Source organism: Anser anser (genome assembly GCF_964211835.1).
Source record: "Anser anser genome assembly, chromosome: 15".
Taxonomy (NCBI): Eukaryota; Metazoa; Chordata; class Aves; order Anseriformes; family Anatidae; genus Anser; species Anser anser.
Genome location: NC_139736.1, coordinates 14522267 through 14546778, shown reverse-complemented (window position 1 = coordinate 14546778; position 24512 = coordinate 14522267). Strand labels below are relative to the sequence as shown.

The 24512-nt window shown below is 39.1% G+C and overlaps 1 long non-coding RNA gene across 2 annotated transcripts in view; it reads left to right on the top strand.

Annotated features, from left to right (window-relative positions):
- Nucleotides 1-3013: 3013 nt before the first annotated feature.
- The window catches only part of LOC310882012, a 30974-nt gene continuing 9475 nt past the window's right edge, over nt 3014-24512 (top strand). Inside the window, exons 1-2 of one of the 2 annotated variants that reach the window (XR_014572759.1) lie at nt 3014-3911; nt 11131-11227. This is a non-coding gene — a long non-coding RNA (uncharacterized lncRNA). Of the gene's footprint in view, nt 3912-4166; nt 4234-11130; nt 11228-24512 lie in introns of those variants that run through there. The other variant, XR_014572760.1, reaches the window with a different exon arrangement.

The following is a 24512-nucleotide window of genomic DNA, read 5'->3' as shown; positions in this document are numbered from 1 at the left end:
TTGCTAGGTGAGTCACTTATTGAGGTGGTGCCTGGATAAATTAGCTTTCAGAATCTTAAGCTGAACATGTAAAGCACACAGATGTCATGTGGCATATTCTCCAGAGGTTAAATTTAGGTTCCATAGCTCACGCTGCCAATTTTAAAGAAGGGAAATGTCAGCCATCACAGAGCTGAGGCTGAGGGTTTGTTGCTTGTGCAAATTCCACTGACATTGATATTAACTGACTCTGGAAGATAAACTATGGATCTGCTTCAGCTGTCCATGATTTCATCTGTATTACTTATTAGTTCTCCAGTTTGTTCCAGCACAATACCAATTTGCTCCAGTTGACTTGACAAGCTTGTGTTTTGTGCCTCTTACTTGTCTAGAGGTAATTTATAATCCCAGCTACATCCCTATGTGATGGCACAGACAGGTATTATTTGTGCTGTTTACCAACTCTGGGAAGTTACGTAATCTTGAAGCGAGTACGTAAACATGTATTTTAGCAGTGTGAGATTTAGGGTGAGTGCCTGTAATGCCAGCTAAAATGTTAAGCTTCAGAACAGTCACAGATATTTTATTTTTGAAAAGAGAGCTTCAAAATCGAGACAAAGATGAAATTGAAATAAATATTTTTTCTCACTTAAAATCTAGCTCTCGTTTTTATATAAACACAATGTAAATCACTGCACTGTGTTTAGATAAAATTCTTTGGCAAACAGAAACTGTTCTGTAGACCACACAAAAACATTTTCCTATGAAGGTGACAAGTAAACCTCTTAATGCTATTTTGAACTCACCCAGTGCTTGGCTCGTCCTTTTCTATTTTGGGCTTTGTTCAGCTCCAGCTTGGTCAGAGGGAGATGTCACATTCAGTTATTTAGGAATCGGACTGTGCCTTGACACCTCCACCAACTGCTGTTTTAATTGAAAGCATCCCTAGAGCTGCTTCCCATCAGTGGTATTCATTTTTGTGATATTCACAGAACCAAATCATTGTAGTTGTCCCATTAAAGTAATACTAAAATAAAAGCTCTCTAGCAGTCTTTTGGGGCAGCCTGTGCTGAGCCCTGTGCAGGCATTCATCAGTGACGCCAGGAGCAAAAGGCCTGGTGGCATGGCCACTGTGCCAGGCCATGGGGGTCTGTGCTGCCTTCTCTGCTAGAGTCTCCATCCCAGAGTGGAGCAGGAGGGGCAACCAGGGCCTCCAGTGTTGGCAGCAACTAGCTTCGTGACATTTACACAGATCTGTGTATATTTTCTGAATTCTTCCATGCTTTTTAACGCTACTGCTCTGGCTTTATGGTCATCGTACCTTCAGGGATTTGGCCCGTCTCGAGCACCAGGCCTTGAGCACCAGGCTCAGCTGAGGCAGTATGCTCCTGCAGGCCCCAGATCCAGGCTTGTGTTTTGCCTGGCACACAACAATAAAACATCAGTGGCATTCAAATAAGTGAGGAGGAACAGAGTCATATAAAAACCAAAATTCTGTAAGTCTGCTATATCTGGATACAGCTGCCTCTTCCCCTCAAGCTGAACCACACCAAAAGCAATTCTAATGTGGCTTTTTATTCTCTCAGACGATCACAGATCATGGCTGCCTGCAACCCAGCAAGCAGCAAGGGAGGGAAACCTATTCCAATATCCACAGAGGTCACCTTTTTGATAAAAGCACAAAATAGATAATTAAATTAATGTAATAATTGTACCTAGCCAATTACCTATTTCCTACCTGTACCATGGTCTTAATGAGCTCAGCTAATGAACTGTAATGTAATTAATATCTGTGGAGGGTAGGAGGAGTAATAAAAAAACAGTAGTTTCCATATATGCCAGCACCTAATATATTTTATAATGGCAGGGAGGAAAAAAAAAGGGGGAAAAAAAAAAGGTTTGAAGATTGTTGAAAGAAAAACGTTTAATTAAGGGAGGGAGGTAGGTTTTAGGCTTGGCTCTTCTGCAGAGGCCTAGAAACCTGAAAAACATCCATGCAATTAAGGAAGTACTTTAAAAATGCTCATTATTGTTTTTCTGAGACCATCCTTATAAAATCTGTGACGGAAAATGAGAATTTAAACTAAATTGCAGATCTAAGCTGTTATTGAGTACTAAGTACATCATCGTAACATGTAACCTTCTCAGGCAGGATCAAAGTTTCTGATGTACTGCAAAGGCTGTTTAGTTTGATCTAATTTTATCTTTGGGTTTGTGGATTATTTGGATCTGGGCAGCAAGCCCTGGCTGTCCATGGGCAGTGGTGAACCCTGCTCTGAGGAACCATGGTGTGACGTGTCCTCCAGTTCCCACCATGCACAGAGCAGGTTGGGTGTTTTTCAGCAGATGCACAGCTGTCCCAACGCTCTAGATTTTATATCGTGTGGCAGAGAACGGTGCATGTTACTGAACATAGTGATGGAAGTTTTGTGTGGAGACTGCCCTAGTAAAGTACCAAAAGGCATAGGGAGAAAGTAAAGTAGAAGAGAGTCCTGCTGTGAATTTGGGTTTGTTTTCTCTGAATTAAGTTATGGTTATGCTATTAGGGAGGCAGTGCAGTAGATCTATTAACTGTAGCATTTCAGAGCCACTGGAAAACAATTTACATTTCTACTTCAGTATCTTAAAATCCAGCACTAGTTTTAATTATTAATAGACTTCATGCTATTATTATTTACTTGCACATATACATTAATCATTACATGGGTTTGCTAATTTTTCATTTCATTCAAAAATAAATAAATAAACTGTGACAAGATGCTCAGAGTCCTCAAGAGAATATGTTCCCCTCTGATGGGCAAGTAACATCTGCGGGCATTTTGTTGGCTTAACAGCGTGTCTGTCAGAAACTTGGTGATTCAGAAAATTTACTAGCACTCACCTAATGATTAATTAGCCTTCTCTGTAAAGAATGGGGTCTCTTCATTACATGTATTGTCACCAAGAGTTTCATCTGTTTGCTGTAACATTTATGCTAGAGTCTTAGTAAATGGAATTCCAGTAGTCAAGAAATGAGTTAAGATTGTTTTTGTGAGCAGAATTCAAATTCAGTTCTAAATATTTAAGCAAGTCTCCCAGGATTTTAATCCATATGGGTCCATGTGGTATTATAGAAATGTTATATGTGAATGAAAATACTGTAGGATACTAATTAAATTGGTTGAAAACATTATTTTAGATGAAAGATAGATGTAAGAATGATTTTAACAAAAGTCATGTTTTATCTATGTAACATGCACTGTCTGAAAAATGTTTTAAATTTGTAATGTACCTTCAGAGTTTTGGTTTGCAAAGCCCTCATATAGCCACCTGTTTCATGTAGCCACACAGTTGTCCACTGCGGACACTTGAAGGACAAGGTCAAATGGGCACTTTGGGATCTAAATCCAAATAATTATCACCTGCAGAGAAGTGAGTTAACGATTTGTTCTTGTAGGCGAATACATCCAGAGCTGGCATATTTCTTATGAAAATACATACTCAGTTACCATCACTTCAATTTAAAAAATATAACGTGAGCTTAGTTAAGTCTGTGTTCACATTTCATGAGATGTCCATACCACAATTCCTCCATCCCAGGTGGGTAGGAAGCAGATATAACTCTTGGCTGTAAATTGGCAAGAGAAATGCCAACTAACTTTAACTGATGGCAGCAGCTCAGTTCCTTCAGGCTCTAGCAAATAATGATTAAAGCAATCACACCTGTTTTTTGCTCTTCTCATCCCATATAAGATGGACTGTTGCTTTCTCCCCTGAGAAACAGTAGGTTGTTATTGGTAGCTTTATGTTTCTCCTTGAAATATTCTACACACTGATAGACTATTATTTGTCATCTTAATTTCTCCCCTTCTTCTCACCCTAGAGGGAGTGGAAGTGAACATTTCCCACTTACAAGTAATAACAGCTGTAGGAAGAAGAAAAATAGGTCTAAGGTAGGGTTTGGGGATTTTTGGATTTTAGTTTTTTGTTATTATCATTCTTAGACTCAGTTATTAGAAAGCTGGAAGTCTTTATATATATACCTTGTCTAAGTATATAGGTATATACAGGTTCATTGCTATTGGTTATATTCGGGTTGCTTGTTGTAGCTGCCTCCGATTCTGTCATTCCCTTTGGTGCTTGTTACCATCACATCAACCAAGTGAGGTAACACCATGTTTCTGTCCCTGTGCCTGTAGCTGGGGAATTGAGGCACTGACAGCTGAGTGACCTGCCTGGGTGCTGCTGTAAGGAAAGACGAAACCCAGTGTGGAGGTATGATACGCAAATCAAAGACAGAACTTGCTCTACCTGGTCTTTTTGTTTATCCGTGTAAATACCTACATTTCCTCTCTCTCTGGCTGCTAGTTTGTGATTAGAAAGCATAACCTTTACAAGAGGCTCCCTGTGGCCTGCTACACCTGGCCGGATGACCTTCCCCTTGGATAGATGCTGAAGAGGACACTCTGTGCCCTCAGACACACTCTTGACTTTATGCCTACTGGTGGCATTGTTGTTATTCCCTTATCTAGATCGGGGGTACGAAGCTCTGGTGGTAGTTTGAGCCTAGAACAGCACTGAGGTGTCTGAGGGAAGCAGAAGCAGTTAAAGAATAGACACAAACAAGTTGTTTTACCTTTCAAATCTAACATGTTTAGTTTACATTTTTCCCCAAAGAAGGACAAATTCATTCTACGCTATAAAATTAATATTTAATATTTCCAAGAGTTTTCCTGGCAAATACATTTCAGTCTTGGAATAAGTTTGTTTGCAGAAGATGTGTTTTTGTTGTTCTTGTTTTTAAATATATCCAATAAGGAAACAGAGAAATGCCATGTGACTTGTGTGTCTAATTAAAACTATTCAGCACAGCTTGAATTTACAATTTTGATTTCTTGAAGTAATCTGCTTGTGAACAATCTAGAGGCAAGGAGTTATTCATAGAAACTGTTGAGTAAATAATTTTCAGATAATGAAAACATTCAAAAAAGTCAAGATAGTTAATTAGTGAGCAGAAGAAATTAAATTAATTGAATGAATAATTCATAATGAATTATTCACCCAGATCTATTTTACATAGTGTGGAAGGTCTGAAGAAGAGCCAGTGTTTGAATTAACTCTAAATGAAAAACCACATCTCTATTTCTGCTGTGTTGAGGTTATTTATTGATGTGTAAAAACAAGCTGGGTGAGTCAGTCTGTTTAATCATCTTACTCTTTTTGCTCTGTAATGTGAGTCATGCTGGATTTGAGACAAACATAGATGCTTTGCTTGCAAATGTGCATTAGGGAATATGTGTTAGAGGGCTCTTTTTTTTTTTTTAATATATTCAAATATTGTGAGAGAAGCATGATCAGAGATGGAAAATGCTCTGGAAAAGCTATAAATTAGGTTTATGCCAGCATACTACTGCTTGCAGTTGACATGTGTCACAGCCTTGGCCAAATACTTCTGTTTAACTTCATCTTACTACTGAATAGAACTGTATCGAAAGATGGACTGTTGAAGCTGTATTTGTTTTCATGTGGTTGGGGAGGGCAATGGTTTCATTTTTGTTTTTCAGGATTTCTTTCTTTGCTTCTTATCCTTCAGGGAGAACAATTGTAATGGCAATCAAATAATGAAATATTGGAAACCTAAATTTGTGCTGAGGGGGTTGAATGCGGTTCTGCCCTGAGACATGGTAGTCAACGAGTGATCAGAGCTCACCTGTTTGTCCTTTTTGTTTTGTTTTCCTTCCACTGTGCTATGGAAGAGAACAAAAGTTCTTATAAGAACAGTGTCCCAGGACTGCATAAAAAGAAAAAGGGATTGGACAGCCATTTCCATTCCTTGAGCAGTCACAATGAGAAAACATAGCTCTTGGTTTTAGTGTGAGTGTATGCAGAGAAGTGAATATAATAGTTAGGCAGGAGCTATATCTACAATGTGTTGTGACTTCAGCTCTTGAGGAAACTGAACTTGAGGTGGAAGAGCATCTCAGAGTGTCGCTGCTTCACGTAGCGGTGATTCTCCTACTCTGAGATGAGTACCCTAGGGAAGTTAGTACTGCTGTTAGCATCTCTGTGGAGGAATAAGTAAAGTCTGAGTGATCTGTTGGCCCACATTATCTGTAGCAGGAGTGGGAGTGACTGTTTTTTTAATTATTTAATTGTTTTCGAATGAAAGTATGGCTGTGCAGGTGGATAGAGATAAAAGATAATTGCAAAGCTGAGTAATACTATCCAGCATCACCTAATATTGTCATAGTCCTTTTTTGTTCAAGTTTCTCTGTAAACTGGGAAATGTCAAATTACATATGTAAATTGCTGGAAAAACAGTGTGTATAGATATTGATAATAAATATATATATAGCCGTAAGAAAAGAAAGAGGTTGAACATTTAGTAAAACACATACCAAACATCATTTTCTTGGGCACTTGAAACACTGGAAGGATCTTAATAGGTTACAACTGGAATCAGAAGGGCACTTCAAAAAATGACTTTGTCTGGGTTAAAGGTAATTAAAGGTAGTTCTCATTTTGCCCAGAGTGGCTCACTTAATCCACAGGGTGGACAGATGCTATGCTAGAGTCACCTTTGCCATTTTTCTGCCTTTTCTCTACATCAGTTCAATTTGGTTAATCCAATGTCAGAGTTCTGTCAAAGAGCACTGCTGGGCTAAATTATGGACTTGTTTCTGTTACATTAGTAAATTTGTTCCTGACTGAGAAGTGCTGAGGTATTCTAACTAAGCTAAAGCCAACTGAAGTGCTGAGTCAGAAAATCTAGGCCAGTCATGCCTAAAATTAGACCATAAAATGATTCTCACTTATGTTTTATTTCTATATGCTTCCAAAGGCAGCTCCCAACTGCCAACATACCTAAGCTCTTAGAACCCCTCCTAGAGCTTGTTCAGGAGGAGAATCAGGTAGCAGATGGGTTGTGTTATCCATTTACTTCAGGTCATCTCCACATCGGCAGGTACTGAGTATGAACTGACCAGATGAGAAACAGGCTTTGACCACAGGTGGTTGGAAGGGGTGTGGAAGGAATGAAAAATATAATTGTAACTGGTTGTGGTTAGAGAGACAAAACAGGCTAGAATTTAAAAGAAGATATCAAGAGGTGGTTGTGCATCACTGAACAACCATTTAGATTTGACTGCAATAGTACAGAATTTGTCATGGTGGTTTAGTTAACATGTTCAGTTTTGATGAAAAAGAAAGTGTCTTTGATCGCTCTGCAGAGAGAACAGAGTTTACATTTGAAATTGTGCAGTAGCTAATTCTGTAAGGTCATGCAGTTTAGTGCCCCCCTCCACTGCAAACTTGCTGAGGGGAGCAAAATCAGAAAAGCCCATAGAACTAGACAGAGAAAAATGATTAAGCTTTTCCAAAGAAAACCATGTATTTGCTTTATGTTCAAAACTGCAGATTCTGCTATCCTATTTTATAGGATAGTTGCATAAGATGTCATTGATAGCTCAATGGAGAGAAGAATATGCTAAATTGCACTAGATAGCACAAGACTCATGAAGGTGAAGATTTCACAGCCTTTATTCAACCCACGGCAAGATTCAAATCTTGTATTATAACATTTTAAAGAAGAGTATTGTCTTTGTCACTTTTCAAATGGCTTGTGCAGCAATGCAGAGGTCAGGAGGGGAAGCCCTGGAGATGGATTTGTCCTGCTCCCACCATGCACAGCTGGAGTGATTCCACACACCGTCCTCTGGCTGGTTGCGTGCTCTTCACTCCCCAGCTGGTCTGTGGACATATGTGGCTTCTCTTAGTAACAGCTGGGCCACGGAGATTGTTAACCATGTGGACACCTGGCCTATTGCACACTGAGAACAGGCCACGTTACTTTCTGCAAGCCAGCAAACAGCTGTCAGATGGTGACAATCATAGGTTGTTGCCAGCCTGACCAGTTATTGGTCTGTAAAGAAATATTTTGGGATAGTCAGTCTTCTCCACTTGTCTGCATTTTGTAAATATTAAGAATCCACAGAGTCTGAAGGCTCTCAGTGCTGTGACATGACATGATATAATATTTTGGAGCCATCCTTCTCAGAAGGATGGGAAGAGTTTGTCATGAAATCTTCCATCACTGCTTGTCAAGAGATGATTTTCAGACCTGTCCCAGGATCAGGCTGTAGATGTAAGTTTTGCAATGGTCGCCAGGACAATTCACAAGAGGGAAGATGGCACAGGAGCTTACATCCTTCCTTCCAATGATCAGTCGTCAGCTGTGTCTGCAAAGAAAAGTGGCTGAATGCCCAGCGTGCCATTAGCAATCATATTATTAATATAACGGGACTCCTTGGTAAGTTGGTCCCAAAGGGAGGACATTGCTTCAGTTCTGCTGCCCTCACAAATTGCTGACAGCATCAGGTCCACAACAGAGGGACAGATACTGCCCGTATTTGGACCAAGCCTTTGCAAAACCAAGTGCCCAACCCACCACTAGTGAAATCTAGAAGGACCATTTCTAATATAAATAGATAAATGCCAAATTCTGTTTTTTGGTTTGTTTCTTCTTGTGTGCGTCTCTGTGTATCTCTTTTTTTTTTCTTCAATCAAGTCACCAACTTGATTTTCTGTTTTTTTTTTTTCTTGTTTGGTTGTGTTTTTTTTTTTTTAAGTTTACAGCAGGACTAAACTGCAAGAATACTATTTGAGCTGAATTATTATAAAACTTGGGAAAGAAATAGCTAAGCAGTATTTCATGGCTTATATCTGCCAATAGTATCATTAAGCAATTGAGGATTTCTAGTATGCTGTGAATAGAATATATCTATTTATGTACTTTTATTCCTTTGTTGTTGTTCATACTACAAATGTCTTAAAAATAGTGCAAGAAAATTTGACACCTTGTAAAGAAAGAGGTATATTTATTGCAGGTTTGAATTTCACTAGGAAAGCTCAGAACTGCATGAGGCTCTCAACTATAATAACCATCATAGTTTTTCTTCTACCTTGATACATCTCAGAGGAATGTCGGTGCTTAGTATTTAATGTTCTCTTTTTGATGTTGTTTGTTTGTTTGTTTTATGGTCCACATTGATATAATAGATCCTATAGATGTAAATTTCAAAGTCTGAGTGACTGGCAGGAGGATTATTGTGTTTTTGTGATGTTCTGTGAAATAAATAAATAATGCTGCCTTTGCTAGCCAGACCACTTATCCGTGGGGTACTCAGCCTCCCAACCTGGAAGTCTGGGACAGGGAGCAGAATAAACAAGTGGAGACAATTAGAGACCTGCTGCTCCACGTGGACTGTCACAAGTCCATGGGGCCAGATGGGATCCACCCAAGCGTGCTGAGGGAGTTGGCAGATGTGATTGTTGGGGCTGCTTTCCGTCAACTATCAGTGGTCATGGTCATCTAGAGAGGTCCCGGATGACTGGAGACTTGCTAATGTGATGCCCATCTATAGGAAGGGTCGTAAGGAGGAACCAGGGAACTACAGGCCTTGTCAGCCTGACCTTGGTGCCAGGAAAGGTGATGGAACAGGTCATCTTGAATGTAATCACACAGCATATGCGGGACAACCGGGGGATCAGGCCCAGTCAGCATGGGTTCATGAAAGCCAAGTCCTGCCTGACCAACCTCATCTCCTTCTACAACCCGGTAACCCACCCAGTATATGAGGGAAAGGCTGCTGATGTAGTCTACTTAGACTTTAACAAGGCCTTTGACACGGTCTCCCATAGAATTCTCCTGGAGAAGCCGGTAGCCCATGGCTTGGATAGGTACCCTCTTTGCTGGGTTAAAAACTGGCTGGAGGGCCAGGCCCAGAGAGTGGTGGTGAATGGAGTGAAATCCAGCTGGTGACTGGTCACCAGTGGTGTTCCCCAGGGGTCAGTGTTGGGGCCCATCCTCTTTAATATCTTTGATGATTTGGATGAGGGAATTGAGTGTACCCTCAGTAAGTTTGCAGATGACACCAAGTTGGGGGGAAGTGTCCATCTGCAGGAGGGTAGGAAGGCCCTGCAGAGGGACCTGGACAGGATGGGTCAATGTGCAGAGGCCAATGAGATGAGGTTCAACATGGCTAAATGTTGGGTCCTGCGCTTTGGCCACAACAACCCTCTACAGGACTACAGGCCTGGGGGAGAGTGGCTCGAGTGCTGTGCAGAGGAAAAGGATCTGGTTGGTCACCACTTGAATGAATATGAGCTGCCTGGCTCCAGCTGCCACTTCAGAAAGGTGTATGTTCCCTGTGGGTCCTGTGTCATATTCTGTATTGGGGAAATCTTTGAGAGGATGAAATGGGGGAAGGACCATCTTCAACATCTAGAGGGCTTCAATGGCACGACTGGAAAAAAAGATTGACCTCTGAGCTAGGGCTGTGGGGTAGATAGGCTCTCAAACCTTTTGTTTGGCCTATCTGAAGAGAAACAGATGTGTATTTTTTTGATTGTTTTTAATGGTATGTATTTGTTTTTCAAGAGAATTAACTTAATGTCTCCAAAAGTGTGTTAAAAACAAACTTCATTTAAAAAACAAAACACAACTAAGAATAGAGATTTTTGATCCAAGTATCTTAGATGTTTTATGGGCCACTTCTCAATGTCTTTTGACTGCAATGGCACTCGTACTTACCTTAACCTCTCTGGAAATCGATAGTGTAAAGGCAATTAAACTGTTGTCTGCATTTATTTATCTGTAAAATCCCACACGCTAACAAAAGATTCCAAGAAAAAAGCTGCTTCCAGAGTCACAAAGTACTATTTACTGTTTGTCCTAGGAGTGCCAAAAAGTCCACAACTTTACTATAGTCAGTCACCAATTTGTTCACAGCTGTCCCTGTAGCCTGGTACAAAATTGTTTCTGTTGGCAGATCTAGTGAGTACTGTCTGACATGGACATTCTTCAGAGAGACAGATTTTCTCTCATACATTTTCATAGCTTCAGAAGGGCTTTTTTTCCTTTCTTTTTCTGTATGGGGCTGTTAGTTGCAGGTGGGTACCTTTGCATGGGTGAATGGGGAGAGCAGGTTGAACTGACAGTTAATCAACAGCTGGCATTGTTCCTAGCTCACTGCTCTGTAAAGGGCACAATGCTGAATCAATTAAAGAGAATTTTAAATTGGTTTCAGTGAACAGCTCCTGTAGAGATATGGACTCTGGAGAGTATGTTCCTCCAGTCTTGCGAGTTTGGCTAACTCCTTCATCTCCCCATAGGTGTGAGACTGAGGAGGCTTCACTGGTGCTGATGCCATGAATGGAGAAAGACGCTGCTGGATAATTCAAGCAAGGGAGGAGTCTGAGCAGTGGCAATGTAAGTTAAGAATCACTGTGCCTGGCAGTACAATTCTGAATATATTTTGGGGATTCATTTTTTGCGAGAGAAACAGGGCTAAAGCACTGGAGAGTCTCCTAAAAGAGTGTGTATTTCACCCTGAATAGTTTGCAGAACCAAAGCCCAGTAAAAGTAGGTAATGCTGATGTAAGTTATGAACATTTTAAATGTCGAAGGTCTTTCCCCAGTAAATTTTGAAGTTTTCTTTGGGCCTTTAGAGTACCATTTCTGCATACATTCTCAGCTTGCAAGCAGGCTGTCTGGACACAGTGGCAAGTGGGTCACGCTACATTTGTGACAATATCTGAGAGAATTTCAGTGTTTTCTTGGTAAAAGTGCAGTGTCTCCAAGTGAAGAAACAGCATTATGATGTCTGGGTGATCTATATCCAAATCAGTTCTGTGTGCTGGCAGAGGCTTAACCAAACTGAGTGCCTAGGTTGGATATGCACATAAATGTTTGCTCTTGTAAATTGAGAATGATTAACCAGGCATCTGCCTGATCTTTTGGGGTACAATCAGCTTGATGCCAAAACATGCTCATATAAACGCAACTGGCATGGAGTCTGGTCATCATTTTATTGGTCTTGATGAGGTAGTCAATACCCAAAAAGAAATGATGGAAGTGCAGAGGAGAATGTTTCTGATCATCTTTCTGATGTTTGGGAGGACAGGAGTTCCTTCATGCACAGTGTTTAGCAATGCACTCTATGATAGCAGCACTTTTATTATTCATATAATACATACTGTGCACATTTCTCAGATAAGTTCATGTCCCCCTTTCCAAAGCGACTGAGTTGTTTTTTCTATATCTGCCATATATTTGACTTAATAGACTGCCAATTTTTTTTTGTGAGGTGTGTTAATGGCTTGATGATGTCTTAAAATACAGCATCCCAAGCGCTGTACTGTATATATACTTCTTAATACCTTTTCTATTTCCTTTTGCTGTTTGATGATCAGTTTTTGCTGGAATACGTTTTGCAATTACAATAAGAGATTTAATGTTGTTTTGAACTCTGCCAAAGTCTGATTAGATTTTCTGTTTTGGCCAAACTCATTTCTTTGTGCTTCAATTTTCTCTATATAAAATGTTTAGATTGCAGATTCTGGTAATTAACTGCATGTCTGATTTTTAGTTCAGCAAAAGGTTAACCACCTTCCATAAAGAAAAATCATATTTATTTGGAATGAAAGGATTATAGGGAGGACATAAAGTAACAGGAAAGCAGTTTCATACAGGTCTGGTTTACCAGGAAGTCACCAGCACCAGCACTGACACAGAGCTCCTAATAGAAAAGTAACATATAATATCTTCTCATGGGTTTGAGAGTTCTGGTAGCAATTCCATACTACTCCCAGATCCTGGAAAAATATTTCTCCCCATAGGTAAAAGCATTCAGTGTGTATATTTATTAGTCATTGTATGATTTCCTCAGGAAATAAACTGCAGTTGTCTGCATCACTGTAAAATATTAAGTGTTCATTAGTTAACTCATCTCTTGCACTAGCTTGTATCAGGCATAGTGTAACCAGCAGGACCAGGGAGGTGATCGTTCCCCTTATATTCTGCTCTGGTGAGGCCGCACCTTGAGTATTGTGTTCAGTTTTGGGCCCCTCAGTACAAGAAGGACATCGAGGCCCTGGAGCATGTCCAGAGAAGGGCTAGGAAGCTGGTGAAGGGCCTGGAACACAAGTCCTGTGAGGAGCGGCTGAGGGAACTGGGCTTGTTTAGTCTGGAGAAGAGAAGGCTCAGGGGAGACCTTATTGCTCGCTGCAACTGCCTGAAAGGGAGGTGTGGGGAGCTGGGGGTCGGCCTCTTCTCACAGATAATCAGCCAGACTAGAGGGAATGGCCTCAAGTTGTGCCAGGGGAGGTTTAGGTTTGAAATTAGGAGACATTTCTTCTCAGAAAGAGCAGTCAGGCATTGGAACAGGTTGCCCAGGGAAGGGGTGGAGTCAGTGTCCTTGGGAGCGTTAAGGAAAGGTTGGACGTGGTGCTGAGGGACATGGTTTAGTGGGTGACATTGGCAGTAGGGTGATGGTTGGACCAGATGATCTTGGAGGTCTTTTCCAACCCTTATGATTCTATGATTCTAGTGATGTAAATTCCTGCAGGAGGCCCTCCTTACCTGGAATCTTTAGCTGGCAGTATAACATCTAAAGAAAGACACTGGTATCACTGCTGCTGGCTTGAAAAGTCAATGAGCCACAAAGCTGGGTTGGGAAGAGAGCATTTACAGAAATAGTACTGCATACATGCCATCTCCTGGACAATTGCTTTTGGCAGTGGGACAGATCACTTGAACTCTACACTGGGCTTTGGTCTGAACCCATATAGGCATTATGCTCCTAAGAAATAAAGATATATCTATTACAGTTATTTGTTAGTTTTCAACAATACTGCAGGTATTCATGAATTTGTACCAGGCTGCCCAGAAGAGCCAATAGAGATTGTGCTTGGTATATTAAGAAACAAGCCCTGACCTGAAGATCTTTACAGGCCAACTAGACAAGACCGACAAAGTTTAGGGGGGAAGTAAAAGCCAAGAGAAATGACGTGATTTGTTCAAAAAGACACAGCAAGAGCTGGGAGAAGCCTCGGGGTCTTGCTTGATTGTTTATCCTGTAGGTCGAACAGCGTAGATTTTATTTTTCTGTTGAAGCTTCTTTTATATTTATTTAGAGCTTTATTTCAAATTTCTAGTGCATTCCTTATGTAGACATCACCTTTTCACAGTTATTTATTCTCTTCTATATTAGTGAAAGTCATAAGGTTCAAATTATATCATGTCACTCAGAGTGGGAGAAATAGGAAAGCATTTTAAGTCTGAAGTTGGATCCTGATTCAGTTATAACTATCAGCACATGCTTTAGTCCTGATATTGCTGAAATCCACCATGTTTTACTTGCTTTTTCTAGACATAAGTGTTTTGATAAATTGAAGTATTCTTGTGTTTGTAGGACTGAGAAATTATCCAGCCTTACTTTGTGTGTCAGAGTGCTAAGCCCTAGAGAGGCCAAAAACTTGTCTCTTTATCCAACATGAACATCTAATTCTTCAGGGGTCCATCTCTCTGCAGGGAGGTACAAACATTTTCAGCAATCTTGCCAATAAGAATTGAGTAGATTGAAGCTTTTTAAAAATGTGGACAGGCTCTATTGTCTTGTTGTTGTTCTTTGGTTTGTGGTGGTGGTGTTCTTGTCTCGATTTTTTTTTGTTTGTTCTCCAAACTACCTGTTTTTTTCTGCTTATAACTCCTTTTTCCTCTTCCTGTGAAAGACTACCTGTCCATCCCCTGGTAATTTTAGAATGTATGCCGGAAGCTCCTTCTTCAAAGATATATCTATACAAGAATTCTCAAGTGGGTATTGCTCTCCCTTGATGTGTGTAGTTCTTTCTGCAAGAAATAAGAAACTCACACTCTGTCATTCCCAAAGAACAAGCCAGATCTTTCTTTTTTGAAGAAGAAGAATATGTTCTAAATCACAGTCACTTTGAATTCCTGTATTTTCTTTGTACCTGCACGCTCCCCAGTTCTCCTGTTTGACAGCAGCAGGTAAAGCTTCTCCCCTCTAAACTCTCAAATTTGTACTGCATAGCAAAATCATGGAGAGGGTGTAGGGAGAGTTGTCATTTCTTCTGCTTCACAGCAAGGATGGAAGGGGGATGTCCATTACATGCTAAAATTTGGAGGATAGTATGAATAGAGCAATTCTAACTTTTGCATAGAGTTGGTGGAATAAACAAACACTCCTAAGGTCTGCGGAAAGAAAACATGTTATTCATCAAATTTATTTCACCAGTGAAATTAGCTGACTATATATCACATCTGATGTCCTTACTTAGAAAGCTATTACGTCTAGCACAAAAGAAAAACTGTTCACAAAACGCTGAGCTACTCCTATATACAGATGTGGCCATTACTTATAAAAGTCAAAACAGGCATAAGATTTTCTTTTAGAGATGAGTACACGTTGCTTGTCTTAATCTGCAATATAAAATGACAAGAGAAGACTTGAGGTTGAGAATTGATTCTGTGATAGGAAACAGGAGAGATGAAAGAAGACAAGATGACTATGGGAGAGTATAAAGCCACAAACCAATTATAGTGCAAAGCTTTTGTTTTCAGTCTTTGTTTTGGTGCAGTTCAAAGCCCATCCCAAGCACTAAACAGCTCTCAGTACAGCAAAAACACACCCTTCTTTTAGGTCAGAGCCAGCAGAGGTCTTTGATTCAGAATGTCACTGGAACTGGTTTATATTTTCTTGAGAAAGTAGATGTATGCTAGGGCATGAATCAAAATGGTAGAACCTTTTTTTTTTTTTTATCTTACCATTCCCCAGTGCACATTTAGAATACAGTGTGGAATAACTGGCAAAATACTACTTTATATTAGTCATAATGAAAAATTAGGTTTTAGTGCTGCACTCTGAGGACATGGACAAGATCAGTTTGGAGCCTATCTACTCCAAGCTGAGAGAACACGGAGTAGTGTCAGAACAACGCTGGGAATTGCAAGCATGTGGGTAACTATAGTCATAAAATCAGTTTAATTTGATTTTTACACTGCTGATCTGGGTCCCTAGTTGTCATCTGCATAAAAATGGTAAAAAGTGATCAACTGCTTAATATCACAGTAGGATATAAATTTCAAACAGAAATACTGGTCTCTTGAAATACACCAAAACTTCAGAAAATGAGGTGACTGCTTCATAGTCTTGTCAATAGAGAGGAAAAGAAAGTTTTGCTTGTTCTTTTCTTTTGTGTGTCTTTGAGTCCAAAAATTCAGAAGCTTTCTCATAGATTTGGGTTCTCCTTGGTTTAAATAATAAATGGTAACAATGATAACTACTCTTTGTAATCAAAATACTCATTACCTCTGTTAGTAATAATATTTCAGATGTTAACCAAAATACTCATTACCTCTGTTAGTAATAATATTTCAGATGTTAACCAAATAGGCATGCCAAAGATGCTCTCAGGAAGATGAAATTTTAAATCCTGAAGTGAAATTCCACATCCCCTGATAATGGCCACACTCCCTCCTTCTCATTTACTTGCAAGTCACATACTGTCTTGATAGATAAACTATGAATATAATGTATTGCACTAATCCACTCTAGTGACCTAAAAGCACTCTAACAGGTGATCAGGTTGTGTGAACAGCAGCCTAAAAAATAGCATGTGCTAATTTTTGTCACTGAGGAACTCAAATGATCTTTAGCTGACATCCATGCATGGCTTTGTATCTGTGCTGCAGTTTCAAATGAGGGTGTGTCAATCTTGCTGTTTGCTGCTCAGAGCAAACATCATCACTAGATGAACAATAATAAAATGAAGAAATAAATTCTCATGTTGTTTTTAAAAATGTCATTGGGTGGAATTTAGTTTTACGAATATCAGCATCGTGTGTGCGTGTTTGTATTATTTTGAAAGTTCCTTAGCATGTAGCACTATCAGGATGTCATTCTCACTGGAAAAAAACTAAGAACATTGTTCTGGTCATTTGTGCTCATCTTAAAGAAAGAAAGGCAATGCATTTACACTTTAATACTGTGTCATATAAATAGACATCTATGGCTCTGCATACATTATTAATATGGGTTTATTGCCAGCTTTATTGGTTTCACTACTGCTTCTCCTCTTGGGAAGCCATGTAAAATACAGAGACTGCACAAATGCTGGCGTTACGAGAGCCGCTATATACAAAGCAAATAACATTGCACAAGTACAAATATTCACTTCAGTTGCTTCCTGCAATTCAGATAACGTAATAACAAATAGTCCATAAATGCAATCCCCCTAGCTACTACTATTATTCCATGTATTTTATGTTTTTATCTAGGACACTTGTGCTGCTATTAGAATACTGAACAAAATTTTATTCCTATATTTTGTGACAAGAGAAGTGAATTCTTTTTAAGAAGAAACCAAAAACATGAAAAAATATTCAGAACCACTATAACTGTACAGCAGATGCTAAGGAGCTCTAGTACTGAGTTTGTTTGGTTCTAAAGAGCCATGTTTCTCTGTTTCACATCAGAAATGAGTTTGAGCCTTGAACTAAAGAGAAAATAGAGTGTAAAATACATACAAAAGGGAAACACTGAAGACAGGATTATTATCAAATATTAAACTCAGGTAAATCACTGACGTGAAAGCTTCCTAACCTTTTGAACCTCAGATTGATGCATACAGGTCACCAGTTCAATAGTCCCTATTCTCCCACTTTCAGATTTTATTTTTGTGTATAAAATAATACAGTAGTCCACTAAACGCTGAATATGAGAGATGATTCAAACTGGAAATTTTGTACAGTCCAATGTACAAAATTTTTGTGTGCCCCTCCATGGGAATAACAGCAAGGAGATTGGTTCTGTAGCCTAGGGTGATGCCACTGCCAACAAATACAGGCAGACTCATCCTTAGCAAGCTGCTTCTGGGCTTTTGTAATGGAAGCCGTGAATAACAGACTGGAAGGAAGACAGAGTGGGATATTAGGAGGAAATATTTCCATGTTTCAGGTGAAAGTATCACACTTAAGAATTTGGTTTCCTTTTTCTCTTATGCATGTGAAATGATAAAAATCTCTTGAATTTTTACCCTCAAATGTGTATGAAAATAAACATTGGTTGTTGAAGAAATGAATGTGTGATGAGGTTGAAAGATGGTTCTGTGCCACTTGCATTTAGAGAGATGTCCAAGACAAGTGTGGCGTGATTTAAAATTAGATAGCAGCAACGTACAGTCAGCTGAGGCTAAATCAGTGAAAAGTGCAAGTATAGGCCCTAGCTTCAGAGAACACTCTTGAGATAACTTCAGTTGCAGATCCACCACTTGCTCTTCTGCTACAATGTGCTGTAGGTTTCTGTTATACATTTCTCTCAGACAGTGTTTAAAAATGTGTGTTAATTTATTTACTTTCTCTAGCATCCAAACCTTTTCAATTTCCTACCTCCTTCCCACCCCCACTCCACACAATTTCCCATTTTTTTCTTTTTTCCATTCCAGTTGTAACCTTCTTTCTTTTGAGTCTAAACATCCTGCACTGAACTTAAACATGTTTTTTTTGGGACAATATATGATGTAATCAGGACTTACTGGTCACAGCATCTTTTTAAGTCTTTCACAAGCCCTGGTTTTGATAGCTCTTCACCTGTCTGTCATTTATTTCTCTTTATTCCAGTTTACCATCTCTGTGAGGATTTCTTGCATCTGTTTTCTCTGTCTGTGACTTGTTCTCCCATGGACCGTCCCAGGGCTGCTCCCACCTATCACAGGTGCCTCACAGACCTCATACAGGTCATACTGGGGCTTGCCATAGGCTGGGCCCTGTAGCTTTCCATGGGCCCCATGAGCTGAAGGACTACTGTGTGAAATGCCCGGTCTTCCAAGGAAAACTTCAGTGCTGCTCTTTTTGTTCCCTTCACTATGGCAACTTGTCACAGCTGGACTTTCTATTCCACTCACCTTGTTTTGGAAGGGCAAGCTACTGCCTTCTTCAAGATTTGGGAGGGCAGCTCCCATCCCTTGCAGATCTTCCAGCATTAAAGGAGCTTTCTGTAACAAAACAGAGACAGAGAAGAGCTTTATAAAGGTCTCCATGAGTCTGACACTTCATGCTCAGGAGCAAGTATTCTGATGTCTCCATTCCTACCCCTGTCAGCATTGATCAGCCTCTCTTACCTGACACAAGCTTTTATTGCCCTCAACTGCTCTCCATTTACACAGAGGTTAAATCTCCCTCTCCAATGTTGTTGAAAACAACAGTGCTTCCATTGAACATAATAAAGGCAGGTGGATTTGGCATAGTTGTTGGGGCTTTTTGTTTTGGGGCTTTTTTTTTTTTTTTTTAAACAGACGCTAGGCCATGGAGTAGGTGCAGCTTAAAAACTTTTTCACATCCTGACAAATCCCAGGGGAGAAGCTACAATTATCTCTATACCAGGGGAATTACAGGAGGAGCAACTATCTGTCCCTGCTCATTGTGAAGAGGGAGAGCACAGTGCAAGTCCGTAGTGTTTAGAGTTATGTCTCTCTCAAAAGAAAAGCACAGTCATGTGGAAGCTATCCATTTAAATATGCTAGAGAATGATGTCAAATGGCTCGTATGTGTCTAGATGTGAATGGGGACTGTTACTTATCACTGCAGCAGAGCAGCATGCTGACTGGCATCCCTGGAAGGGTAAAATGTCCTCTTGTACATCCTCAGGTGTAATCGGGAAAGTCCTGGGTTCAGCTTCTGTTTGTGGAAGGTTTAGTGCTACGTTTCCACAAGTGCCATCAATGAGCTCAGTTATTTTCCCAGTTACAGTATTGTTCAGGTTGTGCTGCTTTTGTATGCTAGAACAACTGGTTTTGTGAAAAGGAATTATTTTATGGCATTTGGGAGACTCCCAGTTTTTTAACAACAGACTGTATAGGTAACTTTATAGCAACATTATTTTTTTTTCCTTTTCAGCTCCCCAAACTGCCCTGATTCTTTTTCTTCCTGCAGGAAACAGGATCTTCAGAGGATTTTCTGAAAGCTCTTTGTAATATTAGTGAACATGTACAGGAAAACCCTCAGGTTATGTTCAACTCCTGATATCCTTCACTTTAGATTTAAGAAATTCCCTTAAACTCTCATTAGTGGAGACCTTCTCATTCCTATAAAAGTTTAAAGAAAATCTGTGTCTAATCAGAGATTTAGCACGGCTCCTCTGTGTGGTTGGAGAAAGTAGATTCTTTACACTTCTCTGTTCATTCTGGAGAGAAGACAACTTACAAAAATGTGTCTCTATTGATGTGACCCTCTTTTTCACTCATCACTTTTAGCCTTATTACCTTTTATTCTCTTCTGCCTTCTACAAATCTCTTAATTGATGAGGGGAAGAAGTCAGATTTTGATTAAGCACTGATTAATCCAGGCAGGATTATTTATTTTCCCTCTGATCCTGTGTGAGCTGGTATTGGTACAAAAGCACACTCTGCAATCTTGCCACATTTTCTTACCTAATCTGGCCCACTGTACGTTAGGGACATTTTATTTGTTTATTTTTTGTTCATTTTATTTTGTCATGAATTTTGATATATTTCATGTATTTTCAAATTCTCTCTTCATGGAACCAAGTTACTATTTCAAAAGAATAGCAAATTTCTCACACATGATCAAGGTGGGGAGAAGCTGGAAAGCATACATTGCTTTTAACCAAAAGAAAGGAAAAGTCAGATTGAAAAAAAACATATTGTTTCAGAAGTCTCATCAATTTGAAACAAATTAGGGGGCCTGTTTAGGGGGCCTGGTATACAACTTTAAGTCTTTTGAGTGAGTATTGCAGTCCAGATTCTCATACAAGTGCTCTGTGTTCTCATGATGCTATTCCTGAACTGAGAGCTGCCTTCCTCTTATCCTCTGGGGCTTATAATTAGCTCATGCATGCGACTCCTTTTCTTTTTCTAAAATAACTATGGTCCTCACACAAGAAAAAATGCAATCTGTCCTCTTCGACACTGTGACCTGAAACTTCCAGAAACCATGGGAAAAGATAAATAAAATAAAAAACACACCACCTAGGTATCATAATGATATTGGATGCAAAGATGGCTTACATATATTTAAAACAAAACAAAAAACTAGTATCCCAGCAAAAAAAAAAATAAATCTGTGGCTGACTTGTCTTCTCTAATTAGTTAATATGCTGTATGGGCTTTCTCAGATAACTTTTAAAAATCAGGAGTCTTAAGGACTTCATGCAGCTTAATACACATCAATTGACCTAAATTTCATAGACAATGAATACGTAAGTCTGGCCTTAAACAGGCACTGGACAAATCTAAGTTGAAATACCACTGGAAGGCTTTAACCCATTGACTTTTGCTACAAAATGCTTAGTATCATTAGAAATCTGAAATGCATAATGCTGGTGGAATGCTATAAATATTTTTGCTATATTGAAGTTAGAATTTTAATCTGTGATGGTTCCAAAATAAATGATGAACATTATTTTGTTTCGAGTTTGGATAATATCATAATAGTTTAAGGTAAAGAAAGAAAAAAATGTGGCAGAGTTTTGGGAGAGAGACTTTTGCAAACTATTCAGAACATATAACACTGGAAGAAATTCTACTAATGAGATGTGCAGGTACACTGCACTCAATGAATAACATATCAAAAAGAATTAGTGTGTTTCACATTGCTTTATAAATAATGGGACGTATCGTGTGGGGGCCCATCCATGGATAAATAAATCAGTGCACATTTAAGTACCTAGTTCTGAGTTCCAGACAGATAGTTTTGTTCTATAAAAATTAACTTTTATTCAGTGTGAAAAGTGACCTCTAGATGTGGATTTTGGTGGCAAAAATCCACTAAGCCGTGAAAGGCACACTAAAGGTTGCAGTGTCAATAACACAATTTCCTACAAATTTCTTTGCTTTTCATTAATCCAGTTTTTCAGAATTACTTCAAGAAGTAAGAGAGAATTTTGTTTTTGTGGTCTATTCCTTGTCTTAAAGATGGGAGAACCATAACAAGGTACAACTGTGTTCTAATGTGTCAATTGCTTTTCATATGAATTCCAAAGTGCTTACCTCAAACTCAGCTTGTTTTGTTGGGCTCTGCCACTGGAGATTAGCCATTGATAGCTTTTGGTCAATATCACATATATTTAGCACTGATTTTGCTTATGAAATTGCTCCCCTTTCAATCATATCTTATTTATTTTATTTATGTAGTCCCATTATAAAATTATGTGGAACACGGAAGTTTCTAAGGGCCATGTTCCCTTAATTAAACAATTAACTTGCCATTTTGGATTTGATCAAGAAATGATTTAATGTGACAGACTCTCTCCCCTCTGGAGCACGTAACTGTGTCAGGGTCAATTATATTTCCTTTGGAGTCAGATAGAAAGGGCTTTCTCACAAGTTAGAACATACTACTGATTTACAGTAGTAAATACCATACATAACTGATTACATTAATGTTCTTGTAAGATTAATAAAATAATCTGGAGACAATTTAGGATGTCAGCAAGGTGCTTATTTAAGAAATAAATTGCAGTAAACTGAAAAGACCCATCAGCTGGGTGAAACTTGTTGATTATTTAAGAAAAAGAGGCAATATCTAACATGAAAAAGCAGAGAAAATATTTGGTTTATTAAGCAGTGATTTGGGAGCTGGGACTGTTTCCTGGTAGGGATGTATTATTGCATGAATGTTACTAATGCAGAAACCACTGGCAAACATTATCATTAGTAACTGCATCTGAGATTTTCAGAACCAAAAGCGTAAATACCCATCTCTAGAAGAGTGTTGGACCTGTAAATTGTTATTCTCTACTTGAGTATCAAAGCTGCCTTGTTGCTTCTTGCTCTAGATCCTGTACTTTGGGAAAGATTGGCTGGTTGTTGATATTTTGGAGCCTGTGGAGGGAATCGTTTATGGTCTAACTAGCTTTTCTAATGCTGAGGAGTGCTTTATCTGGGGGATGCAATATAAGGTGCTTTCTCATATCTTAAGACAAGTAACAGACCAGTTGGCTGCACTGGTCTACTGGCCTGTATTATTGTAGCTGTCAGTGTCAGGGGATCGTAGAAAGCAAAATTAAAGTCAAGCAATGTAAATTACCAGTGCGCATGGAAATCCAGCAACCATGTGAAATCATCTGACACAATTTATATGGAAAACAATTGCTTAGCATCCTTTGGATAACTTGCTTTTTTTTCCTTCTCCTCCATCTTTTCAAAGCTGAAGGCATTCTTGATTTTATTCCCAAGTTTATTGTAACTTTATTATGTTTTCAGCCTACTTGCTAGGGACAAATATATTCTTTATGCACTATTATAAAATGAATAAAGAAAGATTTTAAATAGTACATTTATCACAGAATGAAGAATCCTTATAACCCCTTCTTCTACTATATTGAAATGAACACCACTCACTTTGGCACTTGACCATGAGATGTTTGCAGAAACTGAGTTATTTACATATTAGAAACTGTTCACAGATACATTGAATAACATTTTATTGTGGACATCTGGTCTGCTAAAAATCTGCCAAAAGTTTGGATCAGATAACTGCAGCAATCCTAATTTATAGAAGGAATCTGTTCGGAAAATATGTTAAACCTACTGTCCCTCTTTCAGTGCCTAGCTTTTAGACTACATTATTTTGCAGAAGCTGTTCTTGTTAAGGGTCTGAGTCTCCCCTGCAGAACAGCTTCTTGTATTTCTCTCTAGCTTATAAAGAACAAAGAAATATCTGCATCTGCATTTAGGATTATCCAATGAAAAAAGTGTGTTCAAATACACTAGGACTAAAAAATTAACTTCCCAGATAAGCTGATATATGGCTATGCATTTCATAAAATGACTAAACCAAACACATATGCTTCAGACTGCCTACAACATCTGTAGATTATGTAGGAATAATTTAACTTCAGTCGCTCTTCATTGCAAATATTCATTATATTAGATCTGTGTATTTTACATTAGAATAGATTAATGACTTGTTTCACTAGTACATATATATTTTATGTGGAATTGAATGACCTGTTCTTTAATGAAAATAAAAATGTGACTCCACCCCCAAAAAGAAGAGGCTTTTTTTTTGCAGTTGGTGCTTGAGGATACTTAAAGAATTATGCTAGTTTCAGTATGCCTTCTACATGCAAGTTCCATTGTATTTTGACATGCCATTGTCAAAGGGCCTAGGGTTTCTGTCAATCAGACTATATGGAGTAGTAATTAATTTTGTTATAAGAGTGTCAGCATCTGAGAATTTTCTGAGGTAGGGCTCAGCCTCTGCACTGTCCTAGGTTGATTGGCACTAGTTCTCTTTTAATAACACGGAAAGGATACTTGCTCCTAGTGGCTTTTTGGATAGTACAATGTAAGTTGCATTGTTGACAAGGAACAAAAGGCCAAGTCCTGTTGTGATTTGCACATAATAAATGAGTTAACTTTAATAGGGGATGGTGGGGATAGCATTCTGAAGCAGATGTTTCTGGAAGAGACCTGCCCATAATGAGTGCTAACATGGATTTAGCCTGCAGTTCCACAGTGTGATTCCTTTAACAGTAAATCAGGCTTAGGATATGAGTCTTTCAAACCCACCCTAACAGCGGATGTGATCACAATGCGCAGGTTCAACCATTTGAATGGTTGTTTAATGTGGCCACGCACTAACTCACTTTGTGAAATGATCCTTTTACTTGAGGAGGTGTCTGTGTATGTGTTGGGGGGGGGGGGTGTATGCTTTTAGATATCACAGCTGGATC